We start from the raw sequence: 13,229 nt of genomic DNA on the forward strand, positions 1-13,229 counted from the left end.
AACAGGTTTGCGGGCTGAATACAAGAACAAACGACGCGTCTGTAAAATATTGTCATGTTTAGTGTCCTAGTGGCAAAAGTAGCTCTATAGCTTACAGCCTCTAAATTATGACACCATTATGACTTATTCAAACATAAGATGAGTGCGTGACATTTGACAAGATTACCTTACAAATAAACATGTTGCATTTCATAAGACAATCACTATCATTAGCAAACCGACTACATGTACATATTCAGATCTTATTACGGATTATAATGTCAGTTACACTAAATATGTTGTTAATTGGGCAATATATATATTTCATGATAAGTCTATGTAATTATATGTTGGTTATATATCAGTTGTCGGTAATAATATTTCAGAGAATTATATCTTACTCAGTTAAGCTTAATAGTTGTACGCATCGGCATGATATAGTGTTTTATATGAGTTTGGTTTCATTTAAAATATAGGTAATTGTACCAATTCGAATGATTTATTGGGTTCATATACGGTCACATTGACACAATATAGTGTCTAGTGAAATCAATAAAAAGGTGATTTGACAATACAATGCGATAAACGCATTATACCATTAGGGCATACTGAATACAAGATCACGTCAGCATGATTTATTGTTTTGATTAATTTTGATGAGGACTTACCTATAAATTGTATTCATTATTTGTATGTATCGAAAATAAATATATATTAAAAATGCTCTTCATATGGTGACGCATTAATATATAATATATTAACAATGTGACTACATATATTGCTGTTTGCACACACCAATATTTCATTTTGTAACACATTAGACAATTAAGACGTGTCATTATATTAGCACGCGTACATACTAATGATGTGAACTTGAAACTCTGAGAAAGAACATATTACATTATCTTATTCCTCCTTTACTAATACACTATACACAGACATGTTTGATATTACATGTACAATATACGCACATGTTTTCGGACAAAAATGTAGAAGTGTACATTTTATAAACGCATATCTGTACTCATCGACGACAATTTGAATCGAAAGTAAAACATGCAAACCAATGTCTACTGGCTATGCATCAAGTTATACTTCCTGTCTGCGTAACTACAACGTTTTTTTAAAGAACACAAACACACGATATTAATTTCATAAATGGCCCTTGTTATATTTTAAAAGTAAACTATTGTAGTTCAAGAGCAAAATGTCGTGTGTGAAATTAAACTTACAATAACATATAAGGTAGGATTGCTTCGAAAAACTATTGGACCAAAATGCAGATATGGCCACCAGCATTACGCAGCTATCCAAAAAACATGCCTTCTTCCAAACATCTTGCAGTTAGTGCGATATTTAGAATCTTGTCACAAGTTCAATGGGTAATGTATTTTTTATCAGAATCAAACAGGTTTATTCTCTAGTACAATCGCATCTTACTATCTAATGACTATTTCGTTTACGACTAAGTAAACGTAATTTATGTTATGTTCGATTTAGGGTTAAATATGTATGTTATTTTTGAGGAAAATTTTTTGAGACAAAGTAATCTCTTAGGCGGAAAATGATTTTTAATTTCTAACAAGCCAAATATAAAAATACCAAAAACAATTAAATGTTTGCCAGAACATCAAAAACAATTTCACAAATGATGGATTCAGGAAATCAAAAGATGAAATCTCAATAATATGTGTGATAGACTTCATTATTTAGTTGGTAAGATTAAATCTGCGTTGAAATGCTACACAAAATGAGGACAATCACAGTGACACGTTGTAAGGAAATAAATCTTTACCGAAACACAAGTTTTTTGGCAAAAATAGTAGGGCCCCTATTTTATATATGTTAACACTGTTATGCCCGTTTTGGTCAAGCGCACGGACATTTTTCTATGTTCGGTACATTGTCTGCATTCTTTTATTATCAAGAGCGATATTTAACAGTGTACATCTTTTTTCTTGAATGTTGTATTATTTCACCCTATCATCTTTGCAAATGAAATGCATTGCCAAGCAGATACTCCTAACAGAAACGTACATGTTTGAGAACATAACAATGTACAGTTCATACACTTGAAAGTGTTTAGTCTTACAACGACGAGCGAACATAGCATTTCAAAATTATCACGTAAACGAGCAGTTCTTTGCACTAATGCACACACTACTTATGTTCAAACGAACTGCTACATATAGTAAGATAGAACACTGCGTTTACGTTGTGATCGTCAATTACAGACGATTACACTCGTTTTACATCATCTAAAATTAAATATAGAAATAATGAAACCCCAGAATTATAGTTATGATATGAAATATTGTCTTCCTCCGCTAGTATTTTTAAGGCTAGTGACAAATTGCATGTACAATAAAATGTTATACAATACCAGCGAGACACTGCATACGTTGAGCAAAAAAGAGGTAAACAATAGTGTCGTATCGCAAACGTGTGTAATGTTGTTGTTGTTCTTTGGGAGAATAACATGCCTGTCCGAGTTATTTTGCCGAGAAAGTTTATATTAACTATGCTTTCCCTTGGTGTAGCCAGTTATTACCCCTAAGAAATGATTTTGACAAACTGTATAGAGCCCCACTGTGCAATGTTGTATACAAAATACAAAACCTTTTAGTTTTGGGGTGGCCTATGGTGATCCGTGGAACATTGTTTGGGCATACTTGGTAAAATATTATTGAACATTGTTTCATAGCACACATGTCATGCTTAAAGATTGTTGCTGGAGAGAATAAACACTTTAAGTTATCTTGCTAATGAACTATATATTTTAGTAATGACCTTTAGGTACTAAGTGGTATATTAGAACAAACTTCGTAAGGGACCACTATCTGATGTCGCTTTTCAAATATCATATATCAGATACTTGTTGTTTCAAATCAATCAATTACTTTAATAAATAATATTTTAAAAATTAGTTCAACACCAATCATATCATGTTCTTTATTCAGAAGTAAAAGTTTAACGAAAATATTAAAATATAATAGTAATATAATATAGAGCACCGCTAGGACATAAGATTCAGGGAAATGGTTTTTTATTATATTACTCTATATAATTATATAATTATATGTTTAAATCATTTGACTTCCGTTTTGTGGCAAGGCCTTGTTGGTTCAGACAAAATATTGTCAATATGATGTGTATATACAACTCTGTAGGTGTGACATCTTTCAATACAAGTCAGTTTCTACATGGGTAACTAACCATAGCGGTTATAGTGTTAAGTGTTTCACTCGCTATAGTTTGTAACTGTTGAACATATTTGCATTATATGATATCATATCTAATTTAGTAAAATAATTAACATAATCTGACTTATTCATATGTAATTGGTCTGCAAAGCTTGAATTAACAGGGTACATGATCAATGGTGTTTACACACGGGCTGGACAAAATATAAACACACCGTTGTGAACTTTTACATTTACATTAATATGTTGTGCATACAATACAATTTGCCTTGCAATTTTGGCCGATATCTTAAGATGTAAGAACATATCACTGAATACGTCTGAAATCGGTGCCACAATTTTCACGTTGCGTGTAGCACAACCGCTAACAGGAACGCGTATTTGGCCAAGAACACAGGTTTATTCAATAAAGTAATTCTGATGTATTTCACATTTCATTAATCGTCATCACACCTGTCTTTTATGCACTAGTTAAATGTCTTACGAAAAATTGTTTCAAAAAGTTATTTGAAGAAAAGCACTGCATACAGGTGTGTTTACATCAAGCAACTGTAGATTGTGAACCCCCACGCAGTCACGTGATCTTGCACCCTGATTACTATCTCTCATGGGATCACATATGGTAACCATGTTGTTTGATAATTTTGTTATTGAAAATCCGCCACCCCCCACATTTAGAGTTTTGTAAAATAAACTTACACTTTATTTATGACGTGAAACAGGTGTGCCAAAATTGTTCACATTATTAACAAGTTTGAGAGATTGGTCTTGAAATTGTGTACGAAAATACGTGTAGCTTATAAATGTGGATAATACGAAAACTACCTCACCATCTTGAAAATATTCTTTAAGATAAACAAAAAATCAAAAAGATGTAATAACTTGAACCTATACGAAATTAGTAATTTAATTTGCAAATATAAATGTTGAAAAGAACAATAGACCCAAAGACCGACAGCCCAAATGCATTACTACTACATGAGTGCTTATACATAACCCCGCAAAAATAATACAAAAGAAATCGTCATCAATGCTTTCATAACGTCTCTATTCATATGACTAGTTGCGAAATCTAATTCTATATAATGTATGGATAACTTTATCAGTCGGCACTCAATATAAATTTCTCTGTCGAACAACTGTCTCTTCTTACAATCTTAGCGTTATGATTATCTCCCTTCGTGCTCAACAACAGTAATCCAACATTTGTTTGCGGCATGAATTTAGAGGTCCTATTAGCATTTAACTGATTCAACATTGTACATTTTTATATCAAACAAACATAGTTCAAATCAAAAGAATGTGATGTATAAAGCATAGTCAATGGAATTTAACTCGTTTTCAGCACGATTCTGTAATTGTATAATATCCCGTTGAATTAACAATAAAGGACCTTCCCCTTATTACACTCAATCGGAATACATTATGGTAAATGTATCAGATGAAACTGTTTGATGTTGTTCACAATTTCATAAGACCTCGTGACAAAACAAATGACCGATATATGCGAACTAGTACATTACGTCGTCCTCGATGGTGGAGTATAACATGCTTAGCATGTTTGCCATTAGCAATTAAGCAGGTTCTCGGAGCGATTGCGTTTGTTTAAGAGTTCATATCTCCTGTATTTGTTGTAAGATACGCAATCAGTGTTGCTGGATTCATGTGTGTTTTAATAGGTTGTCTTTTAAACTATTAATATTGTTGTTCTTTACTCAAAACTACGCGTAATAGTAAAACAAAACAATTATTGCATTAAAATGACTGATCATCTCTATACCGTTGGCATTTACATTTAATTGGATAGGAAATTTGTCTGAGTAAAAACACGTATTGCAGCTATCACATATGTCGTTATTTTTTACAGCCTCACCTTGAAATGTTTTTGTAAAAACTGTTTACATAATTATGGCATAATTGACACATTAGGATTATGTTAAATTGTTTTTTTGTTTCACCGTCTGATAAAGGTCATGTGTCAATGTTAGGCCTTAAAATAAAGGATCTCCCAGTGATATTAAGCATTATCTTCTACTGATCAACCTTTCTCCAAGAAGGTCTTAAACAGTCCATTGGACAACATCGGTGACAACTGTTAAGTCAAAAGAGATATAAAATAAAACAGAAAAATAAAAATGACCAAATAATGGAATTGTGTATAACAAAATATTGTTATTAAGTTGAGTTATTATTCTAGGACTTTTATACGACTGCATATTAAGTTATAACATCATGTTTAACATCTACTGCTTACTCACACATGTGGATGTTTAACCCAGCCGATTTTATGCAACCGACACAAATATGACAATAAGCTGTTTTAATGCAAGTTTGCTAGTTGTGCTGCAAGTAAACCCTTCATTACATACACATACTATTTACTGTACCACTGCGTAGTCGGACAGAGTTCACTCCCTCATTCAGTCACATTAAATACTTAGGGCCGTTAACAACCGAAGATAATGTTCCTTTACAAATGTGTGTGTGTTTTCATACTGGCTACGGAAACAGTAAAGGGTAAATGAATTGTTTTATAGCACATTCATTAACTAGTGTCTTACGCCGTAAACGGAGGTAAAGATTACAGTGGTGTAATGATATGGTGGTTTTATACAAAATAATTATACTGTCTATTAGCTTTGTTGATTTGTTACTGATATGTTCGTGTGTATATCGAAGTTTATGAGGTCCCTCCACGTATAGGGCTGCATAAGCACTCGTATCTAAATTACCAGTCCCACACAAGTTTGGTACGAATTTCGAAATATATCTTCTATGTCCAGATATTTCTAGTTGTTAATGAAAAATGTTAAATTATGGTATGGTAGTTTATTATGGTCAGCAGCCGGTTTTCCCGGAGGAACCCTACCTGTCCGGTACATTGTCCACCGACAAAACTCATATGATGTTTTTTTACGGGAATTCAGCCTGGGCGCCGAGGTGAAAATGGCATGTTCAAATCAAGGCAATAACCTGACAGTTCATGGTATTGATAAGGGCCATTAATCAACTAAAATAACGTTATAAAAAGTAATTATAATTCATTACTCGTTTACATTTTCACATATAATGATTTATTGATGCGTAACCATAAAGTATTCACAATCAACTGTAGTTTGACGTATTCAATGTTAAACGGATATACTGGTGCATATTTGTTTAGACAAGTTGGAGTTGATGTTATTATGAATATAGTTGTATTGGTATACATCTTTAAATTACTACAATTGCCTCTATGTATGGGAAGCGACGAATAAACCAACAATTACATACGGGATATAAGCGGACGACAAATTCCTACTGTATTTATGCATACAGATTTAGATAATAATAATGCCTGAAAATAATCCTTGTCCTATATCAGGACAAACTAGGCTTTGCAACAGTTATTCTATATCAGAATTGCAACAAGGAAGTTTTTTAACAAAGTGAATGGGCCGTAATATCGTGATAAGAGAGTTTTGATCAAGTGTAAGTCATACCATGGAGTTTCACCAACTCAAACAGAACTTGTGTATGCTTGAGGGATTTCCGAAAAATAATTGATCAATCATCTCGTTAAATATATGTTTAACAATACGTTATTCTCAATATTAACACACAGTGTCACCATATTAAATTCTTAGAGCGTTCTTATGTAGGAACTTCTCATTAACACACGCTTATAATGAATAATAATTAGTATGTTTTACAAGGATATAAGTACAGATTGTTAAGTGGTGAACACAACCTGACTCTAACAGACGAAACAATTATGTGCAATCAGTACTACAAACATTTCTTGTATCAGGCTTTTGTAGTGGGGGACATTTAGGTGCCTGTATGCATAAAACAATATATTTTGAGAGCAGCAAAACGGAAAAATACGACTGTCAATTAATAAGGGGTGTAAGTGAATGGGGCGATACAGAAGATTACATACAATATCATGTTTCGAATATGCCGCTGTAAAGAGGTTTTCAATTTGAAGTATCAAAGCTATCAGCATCATTGTAAATATTCATACATCTTTGCTGGTAAACAATATATAATTTACCTGAAATAGTTTACACTCATGGACAAATACAAGAAATGCAAAAAGTTTCAACTGTAATTTCATCAGTTTAACAACAATTCTAGAAAATTATGTGAATGAATAATATATTCAGCAAATTTAAATAAAACCCAACATTCTGTACATGTTAATGCACACAATAAAAAACATTCAGATAGTATTTATCCTCATCACAATGACCGATTTAAGTCATCGTAAAAATCTTTGTTAGCGAAGTATTTTTTAATAATTTTTGAAGACTACGGTACTTAAATTGTCCCGTGACCAGGTAGACAAACTCGTGAATAGTCATCTTCGTACTTGTTATGCATATAGTTTCATACAGCGTAACATACCTGTGAACAGCATTAGTCGTGACACCAACGGAAAGGATTGTTTCATACGATTTATCAATTATTAACACATATCTAGAATCAGCCAAATAAAGCTTTTTAAGATTGTTCTGTTATGACCCATGAGTTTGTACATTTATTGCCTAAGATATGGTCACGGAATGAAGCAATGAGAAAATTTAACCAAGACGCGGGATAGCAAATACAAATAGTAGAACGCCTTGTGAATGTATTCAGTACCTATCTTCCTAGCTGTAAAATATAAAATAGACAACACACATCGAAAATTGATCGCGAAGCCGCCCTACTTGTTTTACATCAAATGATCCACCCAGTTTGCCCTATCAATGGAAGAAATAAAACAATATCTCACCCCCTACTAGAATGACCTAATCCGACTTGCTGAGAGCGGGCACGTACCAATGGAGTATTTTCCATACACCCCGAGTAATTTCCATACTACCCGAGTAATCGAGTTGTCGGTTGAGATATAATCGTTACACCGTTAGTAACTGACGGTGTGTGGGATATACACCCTCAGTAACCTAATACCATACGTATGGTATGAAATGAATGAGGGTGTATACCCCATACAACGTAAGCTAATTATGGTCTAAATAATAATACCTATTCGAGTATGTTTCGAAATGACTTAGAACGCTCCCTTAGAAGGGATATATCCCGGAAAAGTCCGAATATAACACTTATAATTTCCGGTGTCACACTATTTGTGTTCTGCATGTTACTTGATTATTGCAAAATATATACTACAATATTGGAAATATATATTAATGCACATATTTGAATATGTGCTATATACAAATGTTGCAATATGCTTTAGAGGGTTTATTCATCGTTTATGCTCTAGTTCCGTTGATCGCCTACCGCACAGAGTGATGAACGTATACGTTGCATAGATTAATAAACTTATGTATTTCATAGACTTTTAAAATGTAAAAAATTGGTTACAGTTCAGTAAATCGAGTGTTTACAGTTATGCTGCACAAACTGTTAATTGTGTATGTTGACAGACTACTAGACATAACGGTTGTAAAGAGAATGAAACGTGTATGTATATGTTTTTCACAAATTGTTTAAAGTATATGTTTCACAAACTGTTAAAAGTTTATGTTGAACAGACTGTTTAACGGGTATGTTTCACAGGGTTTCCACAGAAGTATATCCTAATGGTGATAATTATTACATTTACACTCAATTGCGTTTTGACTGTTTGTAATACTTGTAACAATTATTGTTTTTATTGTGTGTGTTAGGGATTTAACTTCCTAGTTAAATATAGATTTTTTTAGAATTGTGATACTGGTACATTTGATAATTAGTTCCGACTCAATTTTTGCTTACACTCATATTTGCAATTGTGAACTATATCAGTAATTTGTAAATGACCACGCACATTTCACTGATGTCATACATACTCTTGGCGATATCTTAAACATGTCATGTTGTGTTTCAAGTAATATAAAACATGTTATAACTTCTACTTGAGTCGGAGATTGATATTCAAACGATGGTGTAATGGTATGATTATCTTAAGTGGGCGAGTAGTGTCAATAACGGAAACACTTTGACAACACAAATAAAGTGGTATATTATCAAATGCAACTTTACTTCATTTCAGATCAATGTGACGGTGACGATATGTGCTGGTTAGGAATATTAGGGGTGTTTATAGTGTTGTATAAGTCAACACAAGGTAAGTACGGATAGATCAATCGTTAAATTTTTCGCATTACACAATATTTATAAAAACTCAAGCGGTTACAAATAGCTACTATGTGAAAAAATATTTACAGTCTCAGAAACACAGACGATAATTTATTTTAAGTTTGTATATACATTTGCTGTACAGAGTAGTTTAATTTAATAGTTATATAAAAAAGGAACCGTACGTTTTTATCAGAGTGCATCGTATATAAATAATTGGACTGAATACATTTACATCAATGTTTTTGTGTTAGTGAGCGATTATGCTATATTTACAATAAGAAATAATTCATTTACACATATAATACTAGTGTTGATTGTTTCAAACATTAATTATTGCAAAATGTATGATTTGTAAAGGTTATTTTTCATTTCAGCTGAGATATACAACATAAGTGGATACTCAACCGAATGGCGTAATGCAAATTGTACTAAGGCAGAGCCAATACTTTCTTACAATAACTTCGTCTTTGCATTTAACGAAACCATTGGCAAACTAGCGACTTCAGACATTTGGATAGGCTATTTCAAAGCAAAAGTACCATTTTACTTCCATGGTAATTGTTTTTTTTAATTGTCATATTTAATTTTAAGGTCATATTAGTATATGCATAGGAATATGCATATGAATTAAATGTCTAAAATTATGATAGTATTTATTCAAAACTTTGCATGGCAAACTTGGTAAATGGTTTGTCCAGTTACGTTACCTGAGTGAGATGGTTTTGAATAATATGGTTACGTTACAGGTTGCGCGGTGGTTCAAAATGAGCAAACGTACCAAGTTACACGTATCGGATACTGCAAAAGTATTTCTGTCAATACAACACTATTTGGAATACAGACAACTCAAGGCCATGATATATTTAACCCGGAGGCAAGTGTTTACACGTATAATATATAAACATGTATATATATACACACACACACACATATATATATATATATATATATATATATATATATATATATATATATATATATATATATATATATATATATATATATATATATACCTATAGTTGTTGAGACTGTGTGTCATATTGTAATATTCAATGTAAAAGTTATGATGCGTATGAACAATCTTTTATATGATAAACACGTTAAACGTTTACAGTCAGAATGCATTAATAAATTGTAGGAATAAGTGACAGAATTGTGTGGTGCTCGTATGAGGAATATACTTTCAATATACATGATTTGAGAGCTAAGGGTAAAAAAAAAACAACGGGCCATGTGTTTGCTTCCCGCTAAAATATGCTAATATTACGTGATTTTAAAAATAGTGTAAGGGAAAACAATGCGTTGCCGCTAAGATTTGTTTATCACATAGGTGAATTCCCTTTAAACGTACTCATTTTATGGGATTCTTATTGTTATCACCAATTTGTCTTGGACAACGACAATAACACGAAAACCCTAATACTTGTCACTGCCGAACGTTGTTAGTAAATAAAAAAGCCATTAATAGTTAAAAGAACTTGTTACATCTGCTAACCTTCAAATGGCACCGGCGCGCAAGAATCACAATTCTACCTTCAAGGTCATTGTGATTCCTTGAAGTTAAAGGCCAACAAACCTCATCTTATTGTCTAAACAAGACATTAACGATTGTCAAGGCCTCGCGTCTCTATAAAAGTAGTGTCACGTTAACTCTCCTTTTGAGCAGGCACAACTAACCTGCCGCTGCGTCACTAGATCTATAGATGAAATCTCATTTGGAACATGTGATGGCAAACGATGTGAAAAAGGCTGTTATGTTGTATTCTCTCAAATAACAGGTCAGTTAAATGTATAGTTTCGAAGCACCTGCTGTTGAATTTATTTACGTAATATAATGTTAATTTAATGTAACGACAATAATAAGTACAAACGAAAATATAATTATGTAACTGATTATATTACCTACATGAATTTATGCGAAAAAGGAGATGCATATGCGTATCTTATTATATCAACAATAAAGCAATTTGGACAGTGAGAGTCATTTGTGGGCGTTTCTTTATGAATGCATACTTATTATTGACAAATTATAGCGTATGCTTTCTTAACACAGTTCATTGTGTTCAACGAGACATAGCTCGATATATTGCAAATTAAAACGAAACAATTTTATACATAGCAAGGGCTACATAAAAGACACGGGAAGTGATGGAGATTGCCTTGCTTACAACAACGCGGCATTTAGTTGGCAAGCCTGTACAAGGTCGGACTCTATCAAGCCATTGTGAAGCGCCAGCATAGCTACAGGTATGCACACAAAGATGACAATTTAAAACAAATTTACAGTTAAGGCTCGTCAATCACATACCAATAATTCACTGTTTACATTTATATTAAACCGTTAAAACAGTAAACCTTAAATCAAATAGCATGCTTGATAAAGATTGGTCTTAACTGCCACAAATCATTCCTTTTAAAGAAACCATTAGGATAATGTTGCTTGGACAATTCATACCAACCCCAAATCCAGCTGAACATTGAATTGTTATATTTTATACAATTAATAGACATCTCAGCTCACACTGATCATTTTCAAATATTAACAGGGTCTTGTTTTGTTGATGTATTTGACATATATGGGAACGTTATAACGTTTATCATTAAATGCTTACATTATACGCAAACAATACTAATTAATTTAACCATGCTTATTTTTTGTCAGATCCATCTGCATTAACAGTAATAGAGGACACACCGACAGACACGTGGATCAAAGGGAATGCGGTTTGTTTGAACGCCTTCTGGTATCCAGCGACCATCGTAAGTGTGAACAATACCCAATAAGAAACTAATGATCAACAGCAATACTACTGGGCGGGAATTATCAGAGCAAACTCCTTGCTCAGAGGATACTCCATTGGTAAGTACATATTATATAAAGCGGACATAAATGATCTTACAAAACAATAACAATCACGTTCATAAATTGCAAACTTGAAAACTGTTTAGAAATAATTCTGTCAACAAATCAACGAATTTAACATTTGGATATACTCTATTGCGTTGCGTCGAAAACATATCTTTTTTTCGAATACATGTAAACTGTTCTTTACAGATTTTTACATAAGACATACTTATTTAATCTTCAACAGTACAAGCACATGTGTTAGTATCTTATCAATTGTCCAATCCCCTGAATCTCCTCAAGTTTATTACGAAATATTTCTACTAGTATCATGTTATTATATCGGTTAACCGTAATCTCCTCAAGTTTATTACGAAATACTTCTACTAGTATCATGTTATTATATCGGTTAACCGTACGTAATGCATAGGGTCTGCCATAGACCGGCAACTTTTAGAAAAAGGATGTACTCTGAACAATATGCTTACTTTTAATTTACACAAAATATTTGACCATAATTTAATGTTTTAAGTTTGTGTTTGTTTAGGCAGCGACTTCCATAGTGATGTATCATACGGATTCTTGGATCGAAACACGGGGAAATTAAATTTCACACGCAATGGAATCAAATTAGCTCTATGTGCATCAGGTAATATTCGGATACAATGAATCAGAATATAGGCTTATAGCTTGTTGATCTGTGTTTGCAATATATTAAAATCAACGACATTGTTTGTCGATTGTAATAAAATACATATAACTAGGTTTGATTTAAATATGTGTATATATACTGTTTTGAAAATGACGTATTGTTTTATGTTTAAATATGTACGTAAATATGATATATAAAATTGATTAGTTAAGACGATGTTTATTTGAATATGCACATATATCGATACATTAAATAAACCTCGATTACTTCAAGTAATTTCATTTTTAAGTTAGGCTTTATAAAATGTTATATAACATATAAGAACAATTTACTCAACATAAATATCATATGCATCCTTTTTAAAAGAAGGTTCAACAGATGATACAACATCAACTGAAAGTCATACGACTATATGAGGTGTCACAAAATCTTCTGA

This window comes from Dreissena polymorpha, chromosome 15, assembly GCF_020536995.1.
Source record: "Dreissena polymorpha isolate Duluth1 chromosome 15, UMN_Dpol_1.0, whole genome shotgun sequence".
Lineage (NCBI taxonomy): Eukaryota > Metazoa > Mollusca > Bivalvia > Myida > Dreissenidae > Dreissena > Dreissena polymorpha.